The sequence below is a fragment of the Rhinopithecus roxellana genome, chromosome 13 (genome assembly GCF_007565055.1).
Source record: "Rhinopithecus roxellana isolate Shanxi Qingling chromosome 13, ASM756505v1, whole genome shotgun sequence".
Taxonomy (NCBI): Eukaryota; Metazoa; Chordata; class Mammalia; order Primates; family Cercopithecidae; genus Rhinopithecus; species Rhinopithecus roxellana.
Genome location: NC_044561.1, coordinates 57479214 through 57492588, shown reverse-complemented (window position 1 = coordinate 57492588; position 13375 = coordinate 57479214). Strand labels below are relative to the sequence as shown.

The following is a 13375-nucleotide window of genomic DNA, read 5'->3' as shown; positions in this document are numbered from 1 at the left end:
TGTGGGGAAAAGAAAGAGAGATCAGACTGTTACTGTGTCTATGTAGAAAGAAGTAGACAGGGCCGGGTGCGGTGGCTCAAGCCTGTAATCCCAGCAATTCCAGCACTTTGGGAGGCCGAGACGGGCGGATCATGAGGTCAGGAGATCGAGACCATCCTGGCTAACACGGTGAAACCCCGTCTCTACTAAAAAATACAAAAAATTAGCTGGGCGAGGTGGCGGGCGCCTGTAGTCCCAGCTACTCGGGAGGCTGACGCAGGAGAATGGCGTAAACTCGGGAGGCGGAGCTTGCAGTGAGCTGAGATCCGGCCACTGCACTCCAGCCTGGGCGGCAGAGCGAGACTCCGTCTCAAAAAAAAAAAAAAAAAAAAAAAAAAGAAGTAGACATAAGAGACTCCATTTTGTTCCGTACTAAGAAAAATTCTTCTGCCTTGAGATGCTGTAAATCTGTAACCCTACCCCCAACCCTGTGCTTGCAGAGACTTGTGCTGTGTTTACTCAAGGTTTATTGGATTTAGGGCTATGCAGGATGTGCTTTGTTAAACAAGTGCCTGAAGGCAGTATGCTTGTTAAAAGTCATCACCATTCTCTAATCTCAGGTACCCAGGGACACAAACACTGGGGAAGGAAAGCCAGGTATTGTCCAAGGTTTCTCCCCATGTGACAGTCTGAAATATGGCCTCGTGGGAAGGGAAAGACCTGACCATCTCCCAGCCTGACACCTGTAAAGGGTCTGTGCTGAGGAGGATTAGTAAAAGAGGAAGGCATCTGTCTCCTGCTCGTCCCTGGGCAATGGAATGTCTCGGTGTAAAACCGGATTGTATGTTCTATTTACTGAGATAGGAGAAAATCGCCTTAGGATTGGAGGTGAGACGTGCTAGCCTGTGCTGGCAGCAATACTGCTCTTTAACGCACCCGGATGTTTATGTAGATGCACATCAAAGCACAGCACCTTTTTCTTAACCTTGTTTATGACACAGAGACATTTGTTCACATGTTCTCCTGCTGACCCTCTTCCCACTATTACCCTATTGTCCTGCCACATCCCCCTCTCCAAGATGGTAAAGATAATGATCAATAAATACTGAGGGAACTCAGAGACCAGTGCCGGGGCGGGTCCTCTGTATGCTGAGCACCGGTCCCCTGGGCCCACTTTTCTTTCTCTATACTTTGTGTCTCTTTATTTTCTCAAGTCTCTCATTTCACCTGACGAGAACCACCCACAGGTGTAGAGGGGCTGGCCCCCTTGATCGAGGATTGCCAGGAGCCACCAGAAGCTGAAGAAGCAAGGAAGGATCTTCCCCTGGAGTCCTCAGAGGGAGCGTGCCTTGTCCTGTACTTGGATTTCAGACTTCTAGCCTCCAGAACTATTCTGTTACTTTAAGCCACAGAAGTGGGTTGCGTAATTTGCTATGGCAGGTCCTTACTCTGTCTGTGGTTACACATCCAACAAGTGGCAGCCCAGGGGATTTGAATCCAGGCCCTGAGCCTATACCTGTGATCTCACCTCACCCCGCCAAGTTCTGCTGCTTACTACAGCCTCATGACAATTCCTGGCCCTGCAGAAGGTTGATAACCCATAACTGTAGAGCAAGCACAGGGGACATCCTGTCTCCTTAGAGTATCCATCTGCTTCCTTCCTCCCAGTGAATGCCCCCAAATCATTCTGTGTCCTTCTTTACAGTGGCTGCCGGGAGGCTCAGTGCCACCCAGCTACATGCTGAGGTTACATTAACCCTGAGCTGGCCTTTTTTCCTCCTAGGCTTGAAGAATACCACCAGGTGGGTAGAGAAGGGCCCAGAGGCAGTGCAAGGCCAGTTCCAGCCCTGGCTACAGCCCTCTACCAGCCCACTGAGCCAACTGGGACCTTGTGTTCCTGTCATTTGAACTGGGCCGCTGCATGGGTGGCAGAGGGCTTGAGACTCCAAAGGTATGGCTGTCATCAATTCCTGTCTCCTAGCAGGTCCCACTTGGAGCCTAGTACATTCCCATTAGGGCCTGAGGTCTAGCTGTGTCCTCCCTACCTGATTCTCCAGCTCCCAACCTCTGACCTCACTGACTCCCTAGGGATGGCAGGGCTACCCTAAAGGATCCAGGACAAGCCCGTGAGCTCCCACATCAGCTCTGGGAACTGAGAGGACAATATCGCAATCCCTCCACCCCCTGGGTCTCCACAAGCACAGCTCTGCTGCTCAGGGTAACCCCAGGGAGAGGGGCCAGCAGCCTTCAGTGTGGAACACATGGCTGGCGAGGTGGAATCACGCCCCCACGCCTGAGGGGATAGCTCTGCCTCCGCGGGTTCCTGTTCAAGTCAGGTTAGGCCAGAAATTGTCTCCAAGAGCCCATTTACCCTAGGCGCCCTGCAAGCAGGCAGAGAAAAGCCCATCCAAGGATCTAGGCCCAGCCACCACCCTCCCTCTTTTGCTGGAAAAACGTCCTCTAGGAACCTCTCAGCCAGGGACACAGAGGGTGGGGGATGAGAGGCAGGGGCTGGGGCAGTTCTCTGCCTTCCACAGGACTCTGAGCTCTGGGCACTCCCCCATACCACTGCCTAGGTTGCCCCTTTCATGGCTCGAGGTTCAGCTCTCCATCCCCTCCTCCCTCCCCTCCCCCTGCCCAGTCTTCTCACATTCGAGGGGACAGTGTCCAGGCCTGGCTCAGTCTCTGGGAGGATATGGTCAGGATCTGGGAGCCCTCCCAGCTCTGGCTCCAGCCCTGAGGCTGCAGGGGAAGGGGAGGAGGGCTTACCGGCCGCCTGCTCTGAGCAGGGGGTCTAGGAGGTCCCTGGGGCACTGGGGCTGCTGCTTAAAGCTCTGACCCACTTCAGTCGCCACTTCACTTCAGCAACAGCACCTTGGCCCTGGGGGAGGGCAGGCAAGGCCGTCATGCAGGTTTGCCAAGGAGGAAACCTGTGGTGCCAAGGTGGCCCCAGGACAATACTGGCTGTACTGAAGCGGGAGGAGAGGCTGTTATGTCCAGCTGGCAGGTGCCAGGAGAGAAGGGGATATAGGCACAGGCCCAACAGGGGTTAGGGGTCCGTGGATGGTCAAGAGCTAAGACATCCTGCTGTCCTCTGCCTTGTTTCAGGGGCCTAGCCCCACAGGATGACAGATCCTGGCACCCTACCCTCTCCCCACTGCCATCTCTGGGCAGGCAGTGCTTAATCCAAAGGAAGGAACCTTGAATCTTCATAGGGTAATTAACACACACACACACACACACACACACACGGGAGCTTGGCTGTCATCCCTCACTATAGGCCCTTGGACGGTGCTCAGCCCTTCCTGCACAACAGGTACCCATCCTCACAGGCTAGACACATGCTCCTTGCTTGGGGAAGTGGGGACTGCAGATCAGTGCCTCAAACACTGTGAGGATCCCAGAGCTGGGATTGGGGCTGCAGGGGCCCAGCAGGCCTCCAACAGAGACCTAGATTTCTGCTGAGGGAACCCTGGGAAGTGGGATACTCCTTGAGCTGGGTGGGTCCGTACCTCACCCTGGTCCTCAGAGGAACCAGGGCCCCCACCTCACCCTGCCTGCCCCCCACCCCCCGCCCCACCCCTTGTCAGGGAGGAAGACTGAAGCCAGTGGCAGATACAGCCCGCCTGCTGCCAGCCTGCCCAGAGCTGGGCTTAACGGTTAACCTCACTCTTCATCTGGTTTATTCCCCAGGCTGGAGTCAGAGGTGGGGGCCTGCCCCAAACCAAGAAGCAGGTGGCAGTAAATATTTGCCAGTGCAGGAGTGTCCATGCAGTGTGAGCAGGTCCTACACCACAACTGCCAGCTGCAGGGAAGATTCCTTTTTTCTTTCTTTCTTTTTTTTGAGATGGAATCTTGCTCTGTCACCCAGGCTGGAGTGCAGTAGTGCCATCTCGGCTCACCGCAACCTCCGCCTCCCAGGTTCAAGCGATTCTCCAGCCTCAGCCTCCTCAGTAGCTGGGATTACAGGCGCCCGCCACCACGCCCGGCTAATTTCTTGTATTTTCAGTAAAAACTGGGTTTCACCATGTTAGCCAGGCTGGTCGAACTCCTGACCTTGGGTTCCGCCTGCCTCGGCCCCCTAAAGTGCTGGGATTACAGGCATGAGCCATGGTGCCCGGCCTAATTTTTGTATTTTAGTAGAGACGGAGATTCACCATGCAGGGCAGATTTCTTTTGTTTTTTTTTTTTTGAGACGGAGTCTTGCTCTGTGGCCCAGGCTGGAGTGCAGTGGCCGGATCTCAGCTCACTGCAAGCTCCGCCTCCCGGGTTTACGCCATTCTCCTGCCGCAGCCTCCCGAGTAGCTGGGACTACAGGCGCCCGCCACCTCGCCCGGCTAGTTTTTTTTTTTATTTTTTAGTAGAGACGGGGTTTCACCGTACTAGCCAGGATGGTCTCGATCTCCTGACCTCGTGATCCGCCCGTCTCGGCCTCCCAAAATGCTGGGATTACAGGCTTGAGCCACCGCGCTCGGCCGCAGGGCAGATTTCTAAAAGCAGGTGGGGGCAATGCCTAACGCTGGCACACGCAGTGGAACCCCCACACCCGCCTAGAACGCTCTTTGCACCGTCAAAGCGACTATTCCCCAGTCAGCACTGGGGCCAGAGAGTAGAGAGGTGCCAAAAGCCACCTCGTCCCGGCCGAGCTCGTGTCTCCCTTGGCGGCTCCAGGCCCTCGGGACAGAGCTCTAGCGCCAAGAGTGACGCAGGCAGGGCCTCCTCCAGTGAGACCCGGCCAAACCTAGGAACCCACTGGCCTAGCTCCGGCGCGGGATAGGGCGGGCGCTCAGCCTTCGGGTCCGGACGTGGCGGAGTGGATGGGGGCGGGGCGACTAGGGGCGGCCCCGGGGGCGGGGCGCAGACCGTCCGGCCTCCTGTGGATTCGGCGCCGGACCCGCTGCCGCCATGGGGGCGCGGCTGGGCCGGCTGGCTTGGCTGGCCCGGCCCTAGGCTGGCTCCGAGGCCGGGGGGGCGGCTGGCTGCGCCCGCGCCCTTCGAGCTCTGAGTGCGGTGGCTCCACGAGATCCAGTACACGCTCCGCGAGCGGCGGCCAGAGCGCGCCCGGCAGCTGCTGCCGCTCCTGCGCCAGGTGAGAGAAGGAGGCGGCAGCCCCAGGGCTGGCGGCCAGGGAGGGTCTGGGGATCTGGGAGGCGCGGGGCTGTAGGTTGTGGGCATGTATCGGCCGGGAGGCGAGGCGGAGCTGGTCTCAGGCGCGCGCGGGCGGGTTCCGAGGGCGCGACGGGCTGCTGCGCGCGGGGTCTTGCGTGGGCCGGAGGGTGGCCGGCTGGCGTGAGGGCTGGGTGAGGCCGGCGGACCATGTGTGGAGGAGGGGACCGCTGTGTGTGTCCGGTCTCTGGGGCTTGAGAGGGGTTGTGTGTGTTGAGGATGGCCCCAGCCTGGAGCTAAGAGCCCAGATTCAGGCCCTGGCAAGATGGGAGGGGCCCGGAGGAGTGGCAAATGAGGGCGAATCATCTTGTATTGAGAGACAATGGAAGAGGGTAGCTTCCTCCTCCTCCAGGATCGGGGAGGCACTGGTGGACCCTGGAGAGGACCCAGGGCTGGTCTGCGGGGGTCTCACCCCAAGACACCATGGCAGCCCACACAGAGCCACCGCATGCATCACCAGTTCTCCAACAGGCAGCTCATGCTCTTAGAGTGCACACCCCCAGCATCTGTGCACCACAACAGTCCGTCCGGTGGTGGCCCTGCTCCTACACACACCAGGTACACTAAACCCAGATCCCAAGCCCTGGGTTGTCCCGGGATGCTGGTCCCACCATCACCTGAGCAAGCCACTTCCCTCACCACCCCGTCCCCACCCCCTGCAGCAGCTACCACCACTACCTGCCCCATCCTGTGAGCGGAAAGTCAGCCATGCAGGTGTTTGGCCTGCAGAAGGTAGATAATTAGAAATGGGGAAACTGAGGCATGGGGCGAAGTGGTCAGCCTAGGGCCCACAGAGAAAATGTGGGGCAAGCCAGGGCCAGAGCCCTTCTTCCTGTCTTCCTTTCTCAATCTCCTCCAACTCTGGGTTCAGCAGGCTGGAAAAATGGAGCTGTCCCTTTAAGAGGAGCTGTCTAGCCCCTCAGAAGGCAGGCTGGCAGGTTGCGGTCTGGGGCCCTGTTTGGGTCTGCCAGGCTCATCAGCCAGCCTTCCTTCTGGATCTTCCCTAGCTGGCATCTGTGGCAAACAGCAGAGCAGCACTGAATCAGCCAGGCAACCAGAGGCAGGGATCTCAGTCTGGGATGCTGTCTGGAGCCCAAGACACCAGTTGGGCATTTTAGCTGGGAAACTGGAGGGAAAGAAGGATCCTCAGAGACCAGCTAGGTCACCTCTTTCTGTCTCAGAGGTTGGGATTTGAGGTCCAGGGAGGGGCTTGTCCTGCTCCATAACCTGCAGGGACCCTGCAGCTGTGACCCACGGACTTCCCTGCCTGGCCCAACTTCCTGTGCTTGGGACCCACGCACACAGCATATCACCTATGGATTGGAGAAGGCCCACATGGGGTCTAGAGGCCCCTCCTCGCTGTGGCTGCCCCATCAGCTGTCAATGTGTCCACTAAAGAGACCGCCTGGGCCAGGCACAGTGGCTCACGCCTGTAATCCCAGCACTTTGGAAGACCGAGGCAGGCAGATCATCTGAGGCTGGGAGTTCGAGACCAGCCTGACCAACATGGAGAAACCCTGTCTCTACTAAAAATACAAAATTAGCTGGGCATGGTGGCACATGCCTGTAATCCCAGCTACTCAGGAGGCTGAGGCAGGAGAATTGCTTGAACCTGGGAGACGGAGGTTGCGGTGAGCAATTGCACTCTAGCCTGGGCAACAAGAGCAAAACTCTGTCACACACAAAAAAAAAAAGAGAGAGAGAGAGACCCTCTGAAAGAGTGTTCAGCCCCACACCAGTCCTGTGGGAGTAGACAGGAGGAGAAAGTGGAGGAGTGAGGCAGGAAGGCCAGGGCAGGTCTGTGCAGGTGGTGGGGTGAGGGATGGGTAGGAGAGGGGGCTGGAGGCCTGAATCCTGGCAGTAATGGTGGGGAGAGAGAAGGGATGACTAAGTGAGCTGGGGGAGAGAGGAGGAGGGAAGAGTGTTGGGGGGTTCCAGGGCTTCTGGCCCCAGTACCTGGGAAGATGGGCATGGAGGCGCCCTACACTGAACTGGGGCATGGGGCATGGGTGGTGAGGCCGGCTTCAGGGTAACATGCCTTTGAGACATCTGAGAGAGAGGTCCGCCCCCAAGGGAAGGATCCAGACCTGTCCACCAACAGATGCTGGCAGCAGCTCAGGAAAACCAAGGGATAGGTGGGAAGGCAAAGGGTCTGAAGGGAACCCTGGGGAACGGGGGAATTTGAGGGGGTCAAAAGGGAGCAAACCCCCCTCCATAAGAGGAGAATCCCACGGATAAGCCCTAAGCTCAGAGAAGGCAGTGTCACAGCGCAACACTTCACCTCGAGGGAACTGGTCTCAGGGTTCTGGAATTCACTTATCACTTCCCTGATGGCTCCCATGCCCCTTCCCTGTACTTATCCAAAGGGTCCACAAAGGCCAAGTGGCTCACACCTGTAATCCCAGCACTTTGGGAGGATCGTTTGAGCCCAGGAGTTTGAGACCAGCCTGGACAACATAGTGAGACCCCATCTTTACAAAAAAATTTTTTTTAATTAGCTGAGTGTAGTGGTGCCTGTCTATAGCCCCAGCTCCTCAGGAGGCTGAGGTGGGAGGATCCCTTGAGGAGGCAGAGGTTACAATGAGCCGAGATCACACCACTGGACTCTAGCCTGGGTGACAGAGCAAGTCCCTGTCTCAAAAAATAAATAAATAAGCAAAAAAAGAAAGGGTCCACTCACTACTGGACGGTTAGCCCATGGCCGCCTGTGGGGAGAATACAGCCAACCTTAGGGAGGAGATGGAGAGACAGGAACAGCAATAAGCAGCATCTGGCTGGCTGGGGTGGCGCCTGGAGATGGGAGACCCGACGGGCTCACTCAGCTCTCTCTTCACCACTCACAGGACCTGGGCCTTGAGGGGACCCTCCTTACTGACATCCTCTACAGAGATGTGGCCTTCCTCAACCTGATCGACCCAATCTCCCATGACCTGCTTGTGAACCGGGCCACCACCCCTGCCTCCACCTGGGACTCCACAGCTCCTGGGCTGGGACCCGAACCCCAGGCCTGCTGCGCCAGGTGACCCACCACCCGCCTGGCTCATTGCTACTGACTTGTGATGCTCTCAAGCACATGGTAGTGGGCGATGAAGGTCAAGGAGGACTCACAGGCCCCCAGAGATCCAGTGCAAATGCTCAGCCTGAGATTAAGGGGACAGAAGGAGAATGGACTCATAGGAGGCCAGGAGGCCAGCCCCGGCTAGAGGCTCAGCCTTCCCTCAGTGGGAGGAGCCCCAACACCCATAGTGTGGACCCCGCAATAAAGAGTGACACCCGCCTCTGCTTTTCTGAATCACCGACCTCAGGGTCACTGAGCAACAGCCCTGCTGCTGGGGTGGGGAGAAAGGGTGGCTGTGTCTATCCAAAAGGGAGGGACAAAGGTCACACTGACCTTCCCCCAGGTGTTCGTTGGGGAAGTCACCCATGGATTCTAAGATGTGGGGGTCCTGGGTCCATCCCTGTGGGCTGGGGAGTTAAAGGAGGCCTCCAGGGAGCAGGCCCTCACAGCTGGGCAGGGCTTGGGCTCCTTGAGAAGGGGAGCTGCGAAGGAGCGGGTTGGGAGCCCCAGGAGGAGCAAAGCTTTACAAGGATCCCCACAGCAACCTCACGTCGCGCCCCGGCTGCCAGCCTTGCCACCAGGACCCTCTGGGCGGGGGACAAGGCTGCATAGACCAGAGGCAGGGACCATAGTGACTAAGTGGGAGGATTTGGTGCCTGCTTCCCACAGGGTACAGTGCTGCCTGCCACCCCCAGTACCCAGCCCTAGGCTTGTTGTACTTGGTGAAGGGCAGCTCAGTGGGGTTAGCACAGACAAAGTGCTTGTGTGTTCCCTCCAGGCCTTGGGGGTCCCCATGTGGAGAGCATGGCGGGTTGGAGGTGGGCATAGCCAGCAGCAGGGGGCCTTAGTCCTAGGGCTGTCCCTGGCAGGGGGAACTGTATCCATTTCTCCCCAAGCACCATCAGGGTGGGCTCCCAACCAGAAGCCTGATGCCACAGTCACCCTCAGCCCTGTGTGAGGAGTTACAGTTCAGCCCAACCAGGAGACAGGCAGGGCAGGCGGGAAAGGAATTTAGAGATGTCCGGGGGGATACTGAGGCCCAGAGTAAGGAAATCATGTGCTGAGCCAGGAGGTAAGGTCTGGGGGCAGTGGGCCCCTGCTAGATGAGGAGAAACTCAGCAGCAGAGGGAGGCTCCAAGGCTAAGGAGGAGGCAGGGGTCCTCCTGGACCTACACACCCCAACCCACCAGCTCTGACTTTTCCTCACAGCCACGGCCCACAGAGGACTGTGAGCGGTGTATCCATGCCCCGTGGTGCACAGATTCCAGCATATTCCCAGGCTGGCTGGATGCATAAGAGTTTCTCAGGAAAGAAGGAGATGGCCAAGGAGGGTGAGGACGGGACAGTGTTGGGTCCTAGGACTAGGATGGAGGCAGTGAGGAAAAGGATCTTCCTTAGGCCCCACTGATCTCACTGCTTTAGGTGGACTTTTCACCCAAAGGCTTTGGAGAGACTAGAGATGTCGCGGTTCAGCCCAGCTCTGCTCCTGACTTGCATGGGGCCTGGCCAGGCCTTTCCCTTTTTGGGGTTTCTGCTCCCTCCCCTCTGTTAAATAGGACTTTCAGCTTTAAGCACTCCATCCTGGGGTCCAGCCCCCTCCCAGCTCTCCTTGTTTTAGGGACTGGCCCTGCCCAGCAGTTCAGAAGCCATAGAGGCGTTTCCCTATGCCCCTACTCTGGAACAGGGGGTTCAGGCTCCCCAGAGTGAGGCAAAATGGGGTAGATGGTGGGAGGGGCCAGTGGAGAGGATTATGAGAAAGTGAAAGCTTAAACCAACATGCACTTATTCTGTGAGCAATCTATTATTTAAATCAAAACTATGAGAGCCGGCCCTGGGCCAGGCAGGCTGATAAACCTGTCACATAAGCAGACATCTGAGCTCTCCCTGAAACTCCTGTTGGAGAAATGCCAAGCTCTCCGGTCCCTTGTGCCCTGCTTTCTGCTCACCACCGGCCCTAAGGCAGCCCACAAACCCTCCACTGTCACTGAGAGATTCCTACCAGGATGGTGCACAAGGACCTGAGCTGGTGTCCCAGGCAAGCTCTGCGGGAATCCAGGCAGCAGTAGATAGTTTCAGTCTCTGCCTCTTGGACAGAAGCACATGATGCAGTAGCGAAGCCAGAGCCTGAAACGGATCAAGTGGGGAAAGTTGGCCTCACTGCCATGCAGGTGTTCACAGCTTTCACGGAGCCTTCACGACCACCAGCAAGGCCGTCCAGGGCAGGGCCACCAAGTTCCAGGAAGTGGCAGCTTGTGGCTCATGCAGCCTGATGAGGCAGAAAGCTCTGGCCAGGACAGCTCCAGCCCAAGCTCTAAACGGAGGAGGAAGCAGGTGGGCCATACTCAGGTGGGTCCTCACACAGGCCTAGTCTGGGAGGCAGACAGGCCTGGCCTTGGTCCCAGCCTGTCACTTGCTGGTGATGTGGTCCTCTCAGAGCCTGTTCCCTCATCTTGGGAACGAGGTACACCAAGCCTCCCATTATCCCACTGGAGTAAAGATGACCTAAGTTTTGGAAAGTGTCTACCACACTGGGGGGAGGAGGGCAGGCACTCTTCTTCAATGTCAGCAGGGCCTCCACCCAGGGCTCTCTGGGTAGCAATGGCAGGAACCCACACCTTTGGGACTAGGCCAGAGATGAAGCCATTTTTTAATTCAACAAGCACTTCCATAGCCTCCCTTGGGCTAGGTACTGTTCTGATGGCCTTATACTCCTTTAATTCTCTTCTCATTTGAAGAAGGTAGGTGCTCTGTTTTCCAGGTGAGTCGACTGAGGCAGAAAGAGGTTAAGAAAGGGGACTTGTCGGTCGGGCACTGTGGCTCACTCCTATAATCCCAGCACTTTGGGAGGCTGAGGCGGGTGGATTACCTGAGGTCAGGAGTTAGAGACCAGGTTGGCCAACATGGCAAAACCCCGTCTGTACTAAAAATACCAAAAAAAAAAAAAAAAAAACAGGCATGGTGGTGAACACCTGTAATCCCAGCTACTTGGCAGGCTGAGGCAGGAGAATTGCTTGAACCTGGGGGGCAGAGGTTGCAGTGAGCTGAGATCGCACCATTGCACCACAGCCTGGGTAATGGAGCGAGACTCTGTCTCTAAAAAGAAAAAAAAGAACGGGGACTACTTGTCCAAGTTCAAAGAGCCAGGAACTGGAGGAGCCAGGGTATAAGTCCAGGTGGCCTGGTGTCAGTCTGTGACGTGAATGCCTGCATGCTGCTCCCTCACCTGCAGCCATCTCAGGGACTGTCACTGAGGCTGCTCAGCCCCAGGATTCACCTACATGAGCAAGCCCCTTCCAAAGAGGCCATTTGAAGCAGGAGAACCATCATGGTCCTTCTGTGGGGAACAGACCTCCAGCCTCATTGTCCCTGGAGCAAAGCCAGTCAGGACCTCCCTGGACCTCACTTTCCTGATCTGCAGCTAGTTGGTGGAAGGAGCCATGATGATCTGGCCTTTGCCCTCCCACAGGATTGCAAGAGATTAGCGAGGAGTGAGTTTGGAAGTACTTCCCAGGCTGAGCAAAACCCAGCCGGCCCAGGCCCAGGAGTACAGCATCCATACCCAGCTCTTGCAGTCTGCCTTCAGCTCCCTGGGACTGAGATTCCTCACACCTCAGCCTGCCTTGCAGGGATGCTGAGAACATCAAAAGCAAATATGTAGAAAAGATACTGTACTCCACAGGCCCAATGTGACCAAGACCCGGGAACTTCTTTTCTGTCCTACAAGGGAGGATATTTGAGCCCAAATAAGGTGCTTTAGGACATGAGCCTGCAGGAAAGGTCAGCCTCTGCAGACGGTCTTCATCTCAAGAATCTAGTCTTGGGCAACTGATCCTAGCTGCTGCTATCAACCCAGCATGGAGTTTTTTCTCTGGGACCTGGAAGGAAAGGAAAATGCACTTCTTCCACTTACAGCTAGCTGCCAATCACCCATGAAAACTAGTATTTTCTTTTCCAACTGTGCACTGCATGTGGTTTTTTTTGGTTTGTTGTTGTTGTTGTTTTTGAGACGGAGTCTTGCTCTGTTGCCCAGACTGGAGTGCAGTGGCACAATCTTGGCTCACCACAACCTCTGCCTCCCAGGTTCAAGTGATTCTCCTGCCTCAGCCTCCCAAGTAGCTGGGATTACAGACACCTGCCACCACGCCTGGCTAATTTTTATATTTTTAGTAGAGATGGGGTTATACCATATTGGCCAGGCTGGTCTTGAACTCCTGATCTTGTGCTCCATCTGCCTCGGCTTGCGAAAGTGCTGGGATTACAGGCATGAGCCACCTCGCATGGCCTGTTTTTTAAAAATAGTGTTTTATTTTTTAAAATAACCCTTCATTGAGGTATAATTGAAACACGATAAAGTAGACATTCCAAGCCTTACAAGATTTAAGTGTGCAATATGATACATTTTGTGCATGTATACATCCATGAAGCCACTATCACAATCAAGATAGTAAATGTACCTGTCACCCCCAAAGTTTCCTCATGCCTCTTGGTAATCCCTCCCTCCTGCCTCTCCCTGCCCACCGCCATCCAAAAGCAACTGTTGATCTGCTTTCTGTTTCCATAGTTTTTTGGGATATATGGAATCATATAGGATATAGTTTTGTTTTTTTTTTAAGTGAAATCTCACTTTGCTACCCACACGGGAGTGCAATCTCAGCTCACTGCAACCTCCACCTCCCAGATTCAAGCCGTTTTCCTGCCTCAGCCTCCCGGGTATCTGGGGCTACAGGAGCATGCCACCAAGCCCAGCTAATTTTTGTATCTTTAGTAGAGATGGGGTTTCACCATGTTGGCCAGGTTGGTCTTGAACTCCTGACCTCAAGTTATCTGCCCACCTCAGCCTCCCAAAGTGCTGGGATTACAGGTGTGAGCCACCATGCCCGGCTGGAAGTACTCTTTTCTATATGGCTTTTCATTTAGCATAATTATTTTGAGACTCACTCACGTGTACCAGCAGTTCCATTTATTGCCGAGTATTCCACTGGACGGTGTGCCACAATTTATTCATTCATCTGCTGATGGACGTTTGAGTTGTTTCCAGTTTTTGGCTATTGCAAATAAAGCTGCTATGAAAATTCATGCATAAGTTTTTGCATGGACATATATTTCCTTTTCTCTTGGGTAAATACCTAGGAGTGGAATGCGGGATCATAAGGTAGATGTATTTTTAATGCT

General features: G+C 55.6%; 1 long non-coding RNA gene across 1 annotated transcript; it reads left to right on the top strand.

Annotated features, from left to right (window-relative positions):
* The first annotated feature begins 4836 nt into the window (after window positions 1-4836).
* On the top strand, window positions 4837-8423 carry LOC115892766. The gene is made up of 2 exons (XR_004052666.1): window positions 4837-5068; window positions 7989-8423. It is a non-coding gene; the product is annotated as an uncharacterized LOC115892766 (long non-coding RNA).
* The last annotated feature ends 4952 nt before the right edge of the window (window positions 8424-13375 follow it).